The sequence below is a fragment of the Mauremys reevesii genome, linkage group 3 (assembly GCF_016161935.1).
Source record: "Mauremys reevesii isolate NIE-2019 linkage group 3, ASM1616193v1, whole genome shotgun sequence".
Lineage (NCBI taxonomy): Eukaryota > Metazoa > Chordata > Testudines > Geoemydidae > Mauremys > Mauremys reevesii.
The window spans coordinates 95,964,562-95,982,129 of NC_052625.1; the positions used below are offsets into that span (position 1 = coordinate 95,964,562).

Sequence of the window (17,568 nt, forward strand, 5' to 3'; positions counted from 1 at the left end):
AATGTAGTTTCCAAATTCTATCAAGATTCTAGGGTGCATGTGAGAACTGAGATTTTTGAAAGGCTTACTTGGTCACAATTGGTCATTTTTCTTGGGGACAGTTTGGCCAAAAAATAAATAAAATAAAATCCTTCACCCCTGCTGAATTTCAAGTCCTTGCTACAAAGCATGGAGGCACTAGATCTTGATAAAACAGTTGTAGGAACTTTTTTAACACTGCAAAATGTATTTTTTCTCAATCATGTTGTCAGAAACAGCTAAACTGATTTTGCTGAAACTTAAAAAAATAAACAGCCCAAGGCAACACCCAACATGAAAAATTTCAGCACAAATAGTTTGGCAAAGTTATAAGCAACTGAAAACAGGTGTCATAACGGAAAGTGTCAGGCAACCTTAAATATATGGAATGCTACCATCTCCACCTATACTATTGGTATCACCCTCGTGAAAAATCTTACTGAATTGTGCCTGCATAGAACAAGTGAACATCAACAGGTGACTACAATATAAAGCAGGTTATTTTACTTCAGTTTCTGCCAGCACCATTCCCAGCCCCTTTGGGACCAATTTCATCCTGGTTTCAATAGAAGTTAAGCCCATTTATATTTGAGCTTAATTTTTCTCACAGAATATCCAAATGGTTAAACTATTGTTCTGCTTATAGCTGTTATTGAACAACTACAACAAAAATCTCGACTATAACTTAATGAACATTTCCATTTGAGTTATTGCTGAACTTAACCCAATATTATGAGAATAAATAGTAAACAACCTGTATACATACACCTGATATTTCTGAGGTGAGCTCAACTAAACTTGAAAAGACTAGAACAGTTTCAGTTTTGCCTGCTTTATATTTGGATTCAAAGTTCTACCAACTTGTATTTGTATACGGTTTTGTGTGCTCATCCTCAAAACAGATTTCCTTTTCATGTTACTATTTATTTGACTGATATCCCTGTAGACTGTACTGAATCCATTACATTTTTTTGTGAGTGCAATGTAGCATTCAATTCCTGGATTTCTGCTTGCACAGAGATGGGGACAAAACAGTTTTTTTTTAAATTTGCCCTTTAGGTAAAAGAATTGGAAATTGAAAACTAAAGTCTATCAATAAGGGTTGGAATTTCCTGATGGAACAAGAGGGAAGTTATTAATGAGGTCTTCAAAGGCTTCAAAAAAGCTCTTCTCCAGATGTGACCATCACATCACTCTTCAGTTCTATTACACTTAGCATGTTTAAGAAAAGTAACCAATGGTCAATCAAAGATCCAGAAGCAAACAGGGAAGACAGATAATGACCTTGAGCCTACAAGTCCATGAATAAAAGGCAACAGACTCCATATGAGTGGAGATTACAAATCCACACAAGTAAAGAGCATAGTCCTTTAACCTCAGTAGAGGTAAATGTGAAGCTCCTGGTATGCCTGGAGTGCAGAGTATAAAATAAGCAGTTATAGGAAGAGAATGGACCTGAAAGAATACACATGGGCTTAAGTGTGATTCTCTGCATACAAATGAGGTTACATGCTATTAGCTGCATGCTCATCTATAGGTCAATTAAGTGCAACACTGGTAAATAGTACAATGGGTCAATGATATGATATAACCTTTTTCCAGAGGGTATGGCTGGAGAGTCTTGCCCGCATGCTTGGGGTTCAGCTGACCGCCATATTTGGGGTCGGGAAGGAATTTTCCTCCAGGGAAGATTGGCAGTGGCCCTGGAGGTTTTTCGCCTTCCTCCGAAGCATGGGGCAGGGGTCGCTTGCTAAAGGAGTGGGTGGATCGGCTTATGTGGCCTGCATCTAGCAGGAGGTCAGACTAGATGATCATAATGGTCCCTTCTGATCTTGAATTCTATGATTCTATGATTCTATGATCTATGGCCATGCAAAGGTTCCAGTGGAACTGGGCCCGAGCCTATCAAAGGCCCATAAAGGGCCCCATTTTAATTTATTTCTCACTCTTTTCCTCCATCATGGAGACCTAGCCTTCTCTGTAACTGCTCCTTTCATTTGACATCGCTTGCCCCTATCTGCAAGCCTGAGCTCCACTCATTAGTTTTACCTCCTATAGCTCTGAATTTTACAGAGTTATGACTATACTCCTAATTTCTCAGAGATATTCATTAGATCTTTAGTTTCAGCCACTACCATAGTCATTCCAAACCCAGCAATTCATTCATGAAAAGCTTGGTGGGTGAATTCTTACAGTCAGCCATGATTTTCATTATGAATATCTACAAGCTCAAGTATGGTGCTCAAAAGCACAAGCTGCAGAAGGAATGTGCAAAAGATCAGAAAAATGTGAGTGGTCTACAAAGTTTCTAGAAAATGCAAAGTGCTACTATGTTACTGGTGAACAATTCTTGGTCAGGAAATTATGCTATTTATACTTCTGAGCTTTGCTTAGATAGTAAGGCTGTTGATTTGTGCTTGTCAGGCTTGTGGGTGCTGAAGTCTCTGATTACAGCACAGAGCCTGGTGTTGAACTGTTGCGTCCTGGAGCCTGTGATTCTGGGACAGAATGTTGCCCATTGATTGCTAGTTCCAGTGTTATGGATGTGGACACTGCTCGATTGTTGACAAGGAAGATCTGGCTATTTGGCTACAAGTAACAGGTTCTGTGCACTGTGTTTAGGTAGAAAACCATCCTGTTGTTAATTTAGAACAAGACTTTTTTACCTAGTGAATGCAAAGTAAGGCAATTGTAGTTCTTTCTCAAAACTCCTAATGCAGAGTTACACTAGAGATCTTGACAGGTTTCAGAGTAGCAATTGTGTTAGTCTGTATCCGCAAAAAGAACAGAAGTACTTGTGGCACCTTAGAGACTAACAAATTTATTTCAGCATAAGCTTTCATGGGCTACAGCGTGCAGTGGAAAATACAGTAGGAAGATATATATATATGTACACACACAGAGAACATGAAACAATGGGTGTTACCATACACATTCTAATGAGAGTGATCAGTTAAGGTGAGCTATTACCAGCAGGAGAGAAAAAAACTTTTTGTAGTGGTAATCAAAATGGTCCATTTGCAGCAGTTGACAAGAAGTTGTGAGGAACAGTGGGGGGCAGAAATAAACATAGGGAAATAGTTTTACGAAAACTTATGCTCTAATAAATGTGTTAGTCTCTAAGGTGCCGCAAGTACTCCTGTTCTTTTTACTAGAGATCTTGGTTGATCTACAGTTCAACTTGCACCTCTTTGTTCTGTTTTGCTTGTTTGCTTTTCCAGCCAAATTCCTCATCTTCCTTTGAGAACTGTAAAACTGGGTTCACAAACTTTTTCAATTTTAGTGAGCAAACACGGACATTCAAAGGAACACATAGAGGCAATCACTTGCTGGATGAAACTTGCAGAATAGTTGGAAAAGGGTTGCACAATTGACAGGCATACGTAAGCCTGCTATCAGGTGCAGAAGGACATATTTTGCAATTTTTTTGGGCATCACTTGGATATTTTGCTGTAGTTAGATGAGAGTTGTTTAGCTTTGAGAGGTTCAGATGAGAAATTAGGCAGTCCTTGTAATGGTAATTTTTTGGATTTACTTGAATTGCTTGCAAGGCATGATAGTGTATTGCAAGATCTTGTGGAACGAATAAGGCTGGTATCACAAAGATGATGTACTTATCAAACCAAATTAAAATGAATTTATTGACGACAGGTTCTCAAGAAAAGTATGGCAGACTATTTTCGATAATGTTAGAAAAGCTGAATACTTTTTTCTCCAGTTCTCTCCCAAATGGAACAAATGTGTTAAGATATGCTGAGATTTCAAAAGATGGAGCAAAGATTGTGGAAAACTTTGTAGATTTAATTGATATCCACACCAAAATGAGGGAGGGAAATATGGAGATTATTTTAGAGAATCTGAAAAAAGATGGTTTAGATATAGCTGATTGCAGGGGACAATGCTATGACAACAGAGTTGACATGTCTGCATCATACAGAGGTAGACAAGGTGGGTGAGGTAATATCTTTTTATTAGACCAACTTCTGTTGGTGAAAGAGACACGCTTTTGAACCATACAGAGCTCTTCTTCACGTGTGGGAAAAGCTCTGTGTAGCTCAAAAACTTGTTTCTTTCCTAAACAGAAGTTGGTCCAATAAAAATATTATCTCACCCACCTTGTCTCTTTAGTATCCTGGGACCAACATGGCTACAACAACACTGATATCATACGAAGGTAGTCAAAATTGAATTCAGGTATATCAGTATATGTTTTTCATCCCATGCGCTGTCCACTCACAGAATCTTGTTGGAGAAGCTGCTGCAATGGTTGTTACCCAAGTTGTTCTATTTTGGAATTGTGCAAAGATTTTATACCCTGTTTTCTGCTAGTCATTGGGATGTGTTAAAAAAAGCATATTAACATTACATTAAAATGCCAAAGCCTGACAAGGTTTTCAGGGAGGGAAAAGGCAATCTGTCCACTCTGAAATCAGGTTGAGCATGTTCTTGACACTTTAGACAAGACCAGGGCTTGACATAAGCTTTTGCCAGAACTTAAATTGGATGCTGATGGCTTGCAAATGAACATTTCAGAGTTTTTATTTCTTGTTTCAGCCAAGAAGTGGAATACGGTCTTAGCAAAAATTAACATTGTGAGCAAAAATTGCCAAGACTGGATCTTGACTTTCAAATGGCTCTTAATTCTCTTGGGGGCCTTTGAGACCCTATCAGAATTAAGGTCTTCTAGGCTTATTGTATGTTAGGAAGCTGCTGCTTCACAGGCTATGTTGGGAATATCCACACAGTTCAATGAGAAACACTTTCAAAGGAGGAAAATAATGCCAGATGAATGGATGAAAGATCATCAGATCCCCAAAAAGTTTTTGAATGTAAAGTTTTCAACCCCATCTTGGACTCAGTATTAACACAACTGGACAATGGGATGCGTAAGTACACTAGACTCAGAGAAAGGTTTGCTTTTTTGATGAGTGAGAAACTGGAAAGTCTCAGTTGCAAAGGCCTAAAGAGACATGCTCAAAAGGTAACAAGCAGCTACCCTGAGGATTTAAACTGAGAGTTTTGAGAAGACTGAATTCTTTTCCAGTTTGTGCAAGGGAATCTTTAAGGATGACTTGAAAACAAAGGCACCAATTGATCTCCTTAGCTACATTCTCTAAAGGGCTTTTGATATGTTTCCCTAACACAGAAACAGCACTTCATATTTTGTGCTTTCTTCCTGTAAGCATGGCTGCTAATGAAAGGAGTTTCAGCAAGCTAAAATTAATCAAGACCTATCTAAGAACATCCCTGGGGCAAGAAAGGTTAAGTGATCTGGCAGCTATTTCTATAGAGAACTTGGAAGCAAGCTGAAATAGACTTGGGTGAGCTAATTAATGAGATTGTTTCAGAGAAGGTTAGAAAGGTACTTTTAAAAGTACTTAGTGGTGACTGCAGGTCTTTTGAAAGGCTGCGGGGGAGGGGCCCAGATTTGAGTCTTCAACCAGGCTCTGGAATACCCTTGGTATGGCACTGAGCTACTAGTCAGGAATATATTGGCAGCCAACAGCAACATTCTCATTACTGCAGAGCCATATTCCTCCACTCTCCCTGTCTTGTTCATTAGTGTCTACCTTGTACTTGTGCAGACTGTTGAAAGTATCTGTTATACAGGATCAAACCCATTGTGATATGTTTAAAGGGACTGATGCATCCACATACATACTTTTTTACTAAATGATTTAACTTCTATAATGCTAAAAACCTAGCAGCTGGGAAGAAGGTCTATCAATAAGCTTTGCCAGACAACAATTATTTCTGTCTTAAACTTTAAATTTGAACAAACCAATCTGGATTTTCCCCCTTGGGATGTGCTGAAAGGAAGTGAGTTTATTTGCAGTGATACCAAATGCTCATACAATGTAAAAGCTTCCATGAAAACTCTGATGGTCTGAAGAAGAGGAAACTACAGTAAGTCTGAAGCTCATGAAGGAAAACTAAAGAACTTTCTAAATTCTAAAGAATATTTAATCTGATTTGTATGATAAATGCATGAATCTGAAGTGTTCTTTGCTTCTCATGTAATTCAGAGAAAAAAACTATAATTCTGGTCAAAAAATTTCCAGTGGAAGACTTGTGTGAGAAAATTCTGATTCAGTGGAATTGTCATGTTCTTTAGGAACGTCATGATTCCACTGAAAGCTTTGATGGAAGCCAGATACGCAGGCTGTGTGGTCAGCTGGCAGCCAAAGCTTATTGGCTCCATGAGTTACTCTCCTACTAGGCTGCAGGGCTCACTGGATGGCCTGTTAGGATCAGCCTTAGACATTTTGCCAGTCAGCACAGAAGTCGATTTTAGTACCCTCTCGTGCAGTTGAACCAAAAAAAGAATGACTGAGTGGTATGGCAAACCCTGAAAGCTGGTTCCCAGGGCAACTGCCCTGATCACCTGTCCTAGATCCCAGGGCACTTTTCAGGAGAATAGGGGTGTTAACATTAGTGTTCTGGCCACATTCTAATTTGTGGAGTTGAATCGCACCTACCCCTGCAGTGACAATTGGCGATAGTCATCTTTTCCTTTTCTCGTATTAAATTGTTTATAGTGTTGCTGTGTGGGTAATAGATACCAAGTTTCACCAAGATGGCTTGTTTTCAGTAGTGAGTGAAGTGATCCCAACATAGAAATGGTACATTCACTTTGTTTTGTGAAGTGTTTTTGAAAACTTAAGATAGGAGGAGGCAAAGATAAGTAAATGATGCCCTTTTACATCTGTCCATAAATATTTTTTAGCTCTTCTCCCAATGATGTTATAAAATAAAACCATGGAAGTATACTATGCATTAGCCATTAGTAATAACCTGATGCGAAGAGCAAGTGCAATTCCTTCTAGTTTTTAGAAGTTGCTGCATGTTCATTGCTCAATCACCATGAAATTAATTTTACATCAGAGTCGGTAATGCAGTGTCAGTAATGCAGGAGAGACTTGTCTAGCCTGTGATATTGAGCCCTCTTATCTTGTTTTTAAAAGATGCTGGAAAGACAGGGAAGGTTGGTTTCCATTTTTCATGTGACAAACATTTTATTGACAGCAACATGCTTGAAATCTGAAGTTGGCTAATGTAATAAACACTCTAGTGGCAGGAATCACTGCTCTACTAATCATTATCCTGCAAAGTTTTTCTACTTATAGCAATTTTAGTATCATAATCTGTCCAGATAGTGGTAGAACAGAACAATTCAAATCCAGCTACTCATTCACAAATTTTCCAGTCACTGTTTCCATTTATAAACTGATTTAATTGACTAGCTCAGCACAGATACACAGTTTAGAATTAATTCACATTAACCCTTAGCTTACCCTTTGGGCTATAAAGGCACCGTGACATTGTATGAAATGCTGATGAAGTCACACAAGACATATTGTACCTACTTGCCTTACTGGAGAGAATTCCAGAGGAAAAGAATCTTGGTGTCACTTCTACATGTGAGTTACTATTAACAGAATGTAACCAACTACATCCAATCTCTTCTAGAGAGGCTGTGAATAAATAAGACCTCACCTATGAATTTTCTGGGATTACTCCCAAATTTTGAATTTCTGATCACACTTGTTTTAGAAAGTGGAGGAAGTAACCAGGGGGACAGCCATTTTAGACATGATTCTCACCAACAGGTCAAAACTGGTAGCAAATCTGAAGGTGGAAGGCAATTTTGGGTGAAAATGATCATGAAATAGTAGATTTCATGATTCTCAGAAAAGGAAGGAGTGAGAGCAGCAGACTAAGGACAATGGACTTCAAAAAAGCCCACTCTAACAGACTCAGAGCACTGGCAGGTAAAGTCCCATGGAAGAAAACTGAAAGGAAAAATGAGCTCAGGAGAGGGGCAGTTTCTTAAGGAGACAATATTAAAGGCACACTTGCAAATCATCCCAATGCAAAAGAAATATAGGAAATATACTGCTAACAGTCTTCCAAGTATATTAAGGACTGTTATTAAGAGGACAGGTATCAATTGTTCTCTCTGCCCACTGAAGATGGGACAAGAAGTAATGGGTATAATCTACAGCAAAGAAGATTTAGGTTAGATATTAGGAAAAACTTCCTAACTATGAGGGTAGGTAAACACTGGAATAGGCTTCCAAAAGAGGTTGTAAAATTCCCATCATCAAAGGTCTTTAAGAACAGTTGGACAAACACTTCTCTGGGATGATCTACAATTACTTGGTCCCTCCTCAGCTCAAGGGGCTGGATTTGATGACTTCTCAAGTTCCCTTCTAGCCCTATGTAGCAGGGTGAGCACCCGTTCCGGTCCTGGAGGGGTTCGAAAAGCCCTGCAGAAGGCTGGGGCTGGACAAGGTAAAACCTTGGCTGATTGGGGGAAGTGGCTGCAGCTGGGGCCATGCCCCAAACTGAACAACAGGGCCTTATAAGAAGGCCAGGGAAGCTAGAAACAGCAGTCTTTCTCTGACTGGAGAGGGAGATAAGCCTGGCTGCTGGGGAACTCACCCAGGGGATTTAGAGTGAGGCAGGGCTGGGGAAAGGCCTTAGGAGCTGGGAAGCCCTAGGCCAGCAACTCCCCAGGCTGCAGGGCCTAGTTCTAGGCCCACCTAGGTATTGGGCTTGCAGAGGGGCAGCCTAAGAGTGGGTAGAGGCAGCCAGTCCAGACCCCTTTGCCTATGTTGAGTGGCTGATACTGCAGTCTGGCCCAGTGAACGGGGGCTAGATGGAGACTGGGCAGTAGCCAAAACTGAGGCAAAGTGGGGATAGTGGGTTGGGAGTTCCCCAGGGAGGGGAGACCCAGATCATTGGAGTATTGCCAGGGGGCAGCACCCCAATTAAAGTGGCACCGGTGTTTGAGAAGGAACATGGGGGCCAGAGGACAGGTGGATCACTGCCCTGCAGAGGGCGCTCCAGAGCTGGAATCAACTAATTCCCAGAAGTCACCAGCAGGAGGTACTGCAGGGGTGAGTCCACACGTCTACACCCTATATGCCTATGATTCCTTGCATAATAGCATACAAATGCTTTCAGCACACAATCTGATTCTTAACAACAAAATAAGCATACAGTACTATAGTCTGGGAAATAGCCCTACAGTTGTGAAAACAATATAGAATACCATCTGTTTTGAATGTAGGCCCTGAGTCAGTGAAGCACTTAAACCAGGGGTAGGCAACCTATGGCATGTGCGCCAAAGGCGGCACGTGAGATGGTTTTCAGTGCCACTCACACTGCCTGGGTCCTGGCCACCAGTCCGGGGGGCTCTGCATTTCAATTTAATTTTTAAATGAAGCTCCTTAAACATTTTAAAAACCTTATTTACTTTACATACGACAATAGTTTAGTTATCTATTATAGACTTATAGAAAGAGACCTAAAAAACATTAAAATGTATTACTGGCACGTAAAACCTTAAATCAGAGTGAATAAATGAAGACTCGGCACAGCACTTCTGTTTAAAGTCAGGGGTCGGCAACCTTTCGGATGTTTAAATCCATCCCTCTTCAGGAAAAGACTTAAGCACGTGCTTAGATTTCAACATGCGCTTAAGTCCCATTAACTGTAATGAATTAGGGCCCTGAAGATTAGTACAGTAGTTAGAAAATGTATCACTATATGTTGGCTTGCAAAAAAAAAAAATCCTACAGTTAAGGCATGAAAATAAAGAGATGAGATATGTAACAAATTAGAGCTGAATTAAAAACTCTCAAACAGTTTAAAGAAAGATGGGTCTTAGCAGATCTACTACTCAAAACGTATGGAGGAAACAGTAAGATATTCTCCCATCCATGAAATATGGACTTTTCTTTACACAAATGATTGAGTTCTGTAATTATTCTGTTAAATTGTTAACAGACATCAGTCATAATTGTAGTATATCCCTTCTTCCAGGTGATTTTGGAAGCAATGAAGGCTAGGTTCAATATCTAGGGTTTCCTCTTAATAATACAAAACAGAACCTACTTAAGCCTGCATCCTGTAATCTGGGAAAACTAAACTTCACCCCTATGCACCTCTAGGAAGCAATACTTCCCTATTTGCAAGCACTGAGTCTGTGCATGACAAAAGAAAACATTAATAGGAGAGCGAACACGGCATTAACTTGCAAACAATAAGTAAATACCTGCCCCAAAGTAACTTGGGCAGTAGTCCTTTGCCAGAATTAAATTTCCCACCTTGCGCTGTGAAAGTCCAATGGACAAATGTCCTTTTAACATGCCACTCCCTGCTTTCCCTCCATTCCACTCCACTCATGGCTTGTTGTGTGAGGTCAGCAGAGTCCAAGAGTCCAGGGGTGCATTCTGGTGGTGTGACAGGTGTGTGTGTGTGGGGGGGGGGGGCTGAGTGATGTCACTCCTTGCTCCTCTCACCAACATCTCTGCCATTAACGGAGATGCCTGTTTTGAGGTTCCACTACCTAGCCCAGCCTTTAATGATGTCAGGTCTTGTAATTAAAAAAAACATCAATCTACTGTTAATTACAGGGAAAAGAAGGGTGTCCAATGCCTCTGAAAGTTGTAAAAGGGTGTATTTTAATTATTTTAAGGACTTCTGCTCAAAGGAGATCCTTGTCAAATTAAATTTTCATTTTTCTTGAGTCTTAGTCTTATGCCAATGGCAATCCCCTGTATGCAGCATGTTCCACTTGACTGCTGTAGCATTGGTGAGTTCACACCAGACACTGGAAATTACCAATCTACTGTTATGATAAACTCCTACATGTTACTCAGCCCAGTTGAAAATATCAATAGGAACTTTTTAAATATGAAGGACATGTTTCAGTTTGGCAAAACGTTTGGTTAACTTACTTCATTAAAGGGCAACAGTGTCACAAAAGTGACTAGAGTGACACTCTTTAGAACAGATGCACACAGATGTAATAAACATATTTCAATTATTTGCATATAGTTGTGTGAATGTCACCACTAGAGCTAATAGAAATTCTTCAGATTTCCAAAAAAAAAAAAAAAAAATTTGGTCAACATTCTCCTAAAAATGTCATCCCTTTTTGCACTAAAATGTCAATGACACTTTTGGTTGAAATGGCAATATTTAAAATGTTCATGAAAAAGCAGTTAGCACTTGCACTCCTTATGGGGAAAAAGGGACAATTTTATGAAAAGTCTGAAAACTTAATCCAATTTTTGAACTCCTCTGGTAACCATGAGTAACAAGAACATTCTAGGAGTATGCTAAGGGATTCTTAGAGGTTGTTAAATTCACTTTGTCCTGTCCTTTTGCATTATGGTACAAGACTAGGTTTTGGATATTGAGAACATTTTCACAGGCAATGTAGAGAACATATATTTCATTGGCATGTGGAGGGTTAAGATACCTGGGGTAATTTACAAACATATACATTTACTTGCTGGAGAATGGAATGTTTAATTCTAGATGTCAAGAACTCCAGGGCAGGGAGTTCATCTCTGTTTATCAAGCACAATGCACCTGTACAGTGTTATATAAATTATAATTTCTTCCTATTACAGGCACTGTCTTTTGTTATGGTGGAAATACTTTGAATTGAAAAGAAACGGCTACGTACCGCTTGTTAAAATGAAGATGAGAAAATGTATTCCACATCTGATTGCATCAAAAAGCTTTGCACATTGGAAAGCCCATTTGTCTGCTTGGTTTTAATACCATAAATTGAATTAACATCAATGTAGTGCACCAAGGAGGTTCTATCCATTACTGCCTTCCTTATTGAAAGCTACTTATTGTCACTATAGCTGCTGATGACACAAGGGTTTGAAAAGAGACTGCAGTAGGGAAGAGACATTTCAAAAACTTTTAATTGGATTTCAGTGCTCCCTTTTGTAAGAGTAATAAAGTGAGAGTAACTCACTGTTAAAGATAGATTTCCAGCTATAGAAACAGCATTATGATTAATCCTGGAAATACACTCCCGAGAGTCAGAAAGGTTTATTGCTGTCACACACGGGGGGGAGTAGGTGGTGTGACCTAGTTATTGGAACAGGAGTCTGGCCTAGTGGTTGGAGCACAATCAGCGGTCAGAACTAGACTTGTGGTCAGGAGCCAAGCCAATGGTCAGAGCCAGGAGTTCTAAGGAAGATAGGGACTAGGGCTGGAGCAGGACTAGGCACAGGTTGGAGCAATGGGTCAGTACAGGAAGCCAGTTTTGGCACAGTTGCAGGCATGGAATGCATTGATCAGCCACCGTGCTGCTGTTGCTACAAAGCTTAAATGGTGTCTCTTGGCCCTTCTGACCAAACTGGAAGCACAGTCATTTAGGGAAGGTTTACTGGGCCCAGCCAAGCTCATTGAGTTGCTAGGTGACCACACCCAGCACCAGCTGAGTTCCTGATAAATGCTTTATTGGATATTAGTGTAATTAATCTGTTTCATTTACTTAGATGATCCAATAAATGTTTAAAACACTTGAAAAAATATTTATATTAAGTTGGTAGCACTGCCTAATTCTTTCGAAATGGCTTCTTTTCATTTCCTTTAGTGAAAGACCATTCTAATGTTTGCAATTGCTTACCTTCTCAAAGTTAACACACACTCCTGTAGTTAATGAGCTATAGCACAGTGACTTAGAGCTTTGATCAAAGTCTCATTTACTTCAGCAGGCTCTGGATCAGGCCCTCAATTGCCTTAAATGAGTATATTCTAATGTAGCCTTATATTTTATTTAATTCAATGTAGTGATGTTGTATTATACCACCATGGGTTCTGCTCTGGTTGCTACAGGTTTCAAGCACAACAGAGTGAAAATCACCTCTGGTACGTGTCAGATTTGGAGGTTCTAGGAACACATGAAGACCAAGGACAGTGACCACAAACACATTCACAAGAACAAAGTCTTATCTGTATTACAAGTTTTATTAAAGCAATAAGGAAAGATACACTTACCTATGCAAAAGTCCCACAAAAACCCATGCAGGAGTTATAACTGTAGCCATATTACATCTTGCGGATATTGTAGGGTCTAAAGGCTCTCTCACCAAATTATCATCAATAGAGGGATGGTTCCTGCTGGGGTTTTCCCATGGGTCTTCCCACTTTTACCCAACCAGGAAATCCTTTATACATTGTAATTCTGACTACGCCTAACACCTACTCCTAGGGAATTCTGCACCAAAAAATTAAAAATTATGTGCCAAAAAAACAACAACTTTGGCCATAATATTTTAAAATTCTGCAAATTTTATTTGTCAATAAATAAATGTGGAGGCTCCTGCATGGCAGTGGGGAGCATAGGCCACTGGCTACATAGTGGTGAGAGATCACCCTGCAGCTCTCCCTCCCTCCTAGACACAGACTTGGTGGTGATGCTGCACCCAATCTTGACACAGTGCAAGGGCCAGGCCTGCCTCAGAAATACCCCAGGGCCCTGCTCCTCTACACCAGGCACATCTACCCTCCATGAGCTTATCTAATTCTTTTTTACTCAGTTATAGTTTTGGCCTTCACAACATCCCCTGGCAATGAGTTCCACAGATTGACTGTGAGTTATGTGAAGAAATACTTCCTTTTGTTTGTTTTAAACCTGCTGCCTGTTAATTTTATTTGGTGACTCCAAGTTCTTGTAAAAAGCGACAGAGTCCTGTGGAACCTTATAGACTAACAGACTTATTGGAGCATAAGCTTTTGTCCGTGAATACTCACTTCATCAGATGAATGTTCTTGTGTTATCTGAAGGGTTAAATAACACTTCCTTATTCACTTTCTCCACAACAGTCTTGATTTTATAGACCTCTATGATAGTTGTCCCCTTTAGTTGTCTCTTTTCCAAGCTGAACAGTCCCAGTCTTTTTAATCTCTCCTCACATGGAAGACGTTTCATACCCCTAATTATTTTTGTTGTCTTTCTCTGAACCTTTTCCAATTCTAATACATCTTTTTTGAGATGGGGAGACCAGAATTGCACACAGTATTCAAATTGTGGGCATACCATAGAATTACATAGTGGCATTATGATATATATTGTCTTATCTATCCCTTTCCAAATGGTTCTTAAATTTCTGTTTAGCTTTTGTCACGCTGCTGAGCATTGAGTGGATGTTTTTAGAGAACTATCCACAATTACTCAAAAATCTTTCTTGAATAGTAACAGCTAATTTAGACCCCAACATTTTGTCTGTATAGTTGGGATTGTTTTTCAATGTGTATTGGTTTGCATTTATCAACATTGAATTTCAACTGCCATTTTGTTGCCCAGTAACCCAGTTTAGTGAGATCCCTTTGTAACTCTTTGCAGTTGAGTAATTTTGTATTGTCTGCAAATTTTGCCACCTCGCTGTTTACCCCTTTTTTCCAGATCATTTATGAATATGTTGAACAGCACTGATCCCAGAACAGACCCCTGGGGGACACCGCTATTTACAACTCTCTCTTTTTTTAAACTGACCATTTATTCCAACCCTTTGTTTCCTGTCTTTTAACCAGTTACTGATTCATGAGAAGACCTTCCCTCTTATCCCATGGCAGCTTACTTTGCATAAGAGCCTTTGGTGAGGGACCTTGTCAAAGGATTTCTGAAAGAAGTACACTACATCCACTGGATCATGCTTGTCTACATGTTTGTTGACCCCCCCAAAAGGATTCTAATAGGTTGGTGAAGCATGATTTCCCTTTAGAAAAGTTGTGACGACTCCTCCCCAACAAATTGTGTTCATCTATGTGTCTGATAATTCTGTTCTTTCCTATAGTTTCAACCAATTTGCCTGATACTGAAGTTTTAGGCTTGCTGGCCTATAATTGCAAGGATCACCTCTAAAGCCTTTTTTTTTTTAAATTGGTGTTACAGTATTATGAGGGGCAGGATAAGATAATCAAACATATCAGCTACTCAGAGATCTTGCCCTCTGGCAGCCTTCACAGCTGCAAAGAAATGCTTGAAAATATAAACCATAATAGCTCAAAAACTAGAAGGCAAATAAAAAGAACCCACTACTTACTATTTTAAAAAAAATCAAGATTTTTAGTGGCTTGACTCATGGTTTGCTGAACACTGGGGTTTGGTAATACTTGGAAAGGGTTCATAAGCTTGAGCCATTGCTAAAGCATATGAGAGTGTTCTGCTGATCTTAAACTGAAAGAAACATTTTCCCCTTATATTTTGGGGGGAGAGAATATTTGGTTTCTGTATACACCATGATGACTTCTGAGAAAGAAGCTAAATACACTGGACAGTTCATCTAGAGTAGCTGAAACTGAACCCAGGCATAGGATCAATTGAAAAAACAAGGACCCTCACATCAAAAGATTCTTAGGTTGGTGGAAATGTAGTTAAGATCAAAAAGCTTAAGATGGTAGCACTAACAAGCAGCTCATTCATACAGAGGTTAAAAATACAACTAATATAACCACTGAGAGGAACAAGAGAAAAAAAATAAGCCTTATACCCCAGTAAAACTGAGGACATTAAAAAAATCTCAACTGCATTATAAGCTGTATGATATCAAAGTGACTATTAAGTCACCAAAAACATAATTCCCTGTTCTCAGAAAAAAGATTGCAAATCAAACCACTGTAAGAAACAGGTTTGCATGGGAAGATAAAGATCATGTGCAGGGCATGAGGGCAACTCATGAAAACTGCAGCATGTACTGAAACGTCTCATTGGGTTAAATGTATCTCTCCTGTCACTCAACTGAAGTTAATAGAGTAAAACCTGAGGCAACCTTGGACCCTAATCTCTGAATGGATATTACTGCACAGAAATAAAAAGTTATTAACAGTCACTGCTTGTGTACCCACACATCCTGGGCTGAATGCAGACATGGCATATGAGTTGCACCCACTTTTATTGAAACATAGCAACTGCCATACTGGAGCAGACCTGGTGTCTATTGAATCCAGTATCCTGTCTCTCTCAGTAGCCAGTACCATCTGTATCAGAGAGGTGCAAAATGCTTCAGTGCACAATTATGTAACAACCTGCCAAGCAGAAAATATTCTTCTGAACATCCAACAGTTAGTGGTTGCTGGTTTATATCCTAAGCATGACAGGCTATATTCCCAATATGTGTAAGCTCTGTGGTCTGAAGCTCCCGGCTCCAATCTGTTGGTGAATAGGGTGGGAGGTGGGGATAATAAATACAGTTGCCTCATTTGCATATTTATCCAGGACTCCAGACGGGAAAAAGGCTTAGAGGCGAAGGAGCTCTCTGCCACCATCTATTATTGAACAGGGAAAATATGACTACAGAGAGAGCTTCATTTGAATAATGTTTCCACCTAGAATTTTTCCATTGATGATTTGAGAGTTGCTATAACTGTACTCAAGCTCAGAATTTATTGGGTACTGAAATTGAATTGAGAGAGGGGAAAAAGGCTCCCATGTTCTAGCAAAGACTGTTCAAGCTTCCCGTATCCTACTGGTTCCCATTCCCCGAGGAGCCTATATTACTACGGGGACTTCCTGGTGAGAGACAACACAGGCTTAGGACTTTCTGACAGAAGATGCTATAGAGGTGGCTTCTCAAAGGGGAGCAATGGAGAAAAGACTCTTTACTGAAGCAGCAGTAGAGCTGAGTGAACTCTGGTGAGGCCCCGCATATCCAATCACTGAATAAAGCAACAGTTTCTATAGCTGGGGGGGTTAGGTAGCAGAGCCTCAGGACAGGTGCAGACAGCACACCTCAAGGGCAACTTGGGACTCTGGGATTGTGCTACCCATGAACACCAAACTGGGAGTGGATGGGGAAGGGAGCAATTATCATGATAAAGAGACATTTGCCTATTGGACACTTACCCTGCCAGGTGGAGAACAGAGTCATCAAACTACTGCCAATGTTACCATGGAGAAGTAGGTTTTCTGGGTTTTTTCCTATCATTCATACAGATATTATTGCTGTGCTGATGCTGGGTTCCCTTTTCCCCTAACAATATTTTCCATCTTTCATACACAGACTTGGTGCTTGCAAGTGAGGAAGCATTGTCTATTGGGGGTACTCAGGGAAAGTATTTAGTAATCCAGATATTCTGGGTTGGTCTCAAGCCAGTGTTGCTAGTTTTAAGAGAGACCCATAGCCATTGAACCTGGCCCTTGCAGCTGACACCACCTGGAAGAAAGGGTTATTTTATGCCTATATCCTCTGTAATAGAACTGTTTCTATTCTCTCCCTGAATCATAGTAATCTGCTGATCTCAACCATACCTAGTGGTAATGAGTTCCATAGATTAGTAATGTGTTTGTGTATAAAATTGTTTCCTTTTATCAGTTTTAAATGTGGCCTTTCAATTTCACTGAATAGCTTGTCATCCTTTTATTGTGAGAAAGTGTGAATAGGCGTGGCTGATTTAACTTCCCTTTACCACTCATTGTTTTGTATTCTTCTGTCATATCTCCTCTTTTTATCTCTTTTCTAAATGAAACAGTTCCATTCTCTTCAATATCTCTTCATAAGTAAATCCTTCCATACTCATAAAAGGAATTCAGAGATTGGCAACAAATTCTATTTTTTATATCTTCTGAGATAGCGTGACCAGAATTGAACACATTATTCCAGGTAAAGGAGTATTATCTATTAATATAATAGCATACATATATTTGCAGTATTCCAGTATTTAGGTCCTTTCTTTATACATCTTAATGTTTTGTTTCCCTTTTTTAACTGCATCCTATATTAAGGTGTT

At 39.7% G+C, this 17,568-nt stretch overlaps 1 long non-coding RNA gene across 1 annotated transcript in view; it reads left to right on the top strand.

The window, feature by feature from the left end:
* The first annotated feature begins 1,985 nt into the window (after nucleotides 1-1,985).
* Nucleotides 1,986-17,568, top strand: part of LOC120401935 — a 32,033-nt gene continuing 16,450 nt past the window's right edge. Inside the window, exon 1 of the long non-coding RNA XR_005596852.1 lies at nucleotides 1,986-2,306. This is a non-coding gene — a long non-coding RNA (uncharacterized LOC120401935). The remainder of the gene's footprint in view (nucleotides 2,307-17,568) is intronic.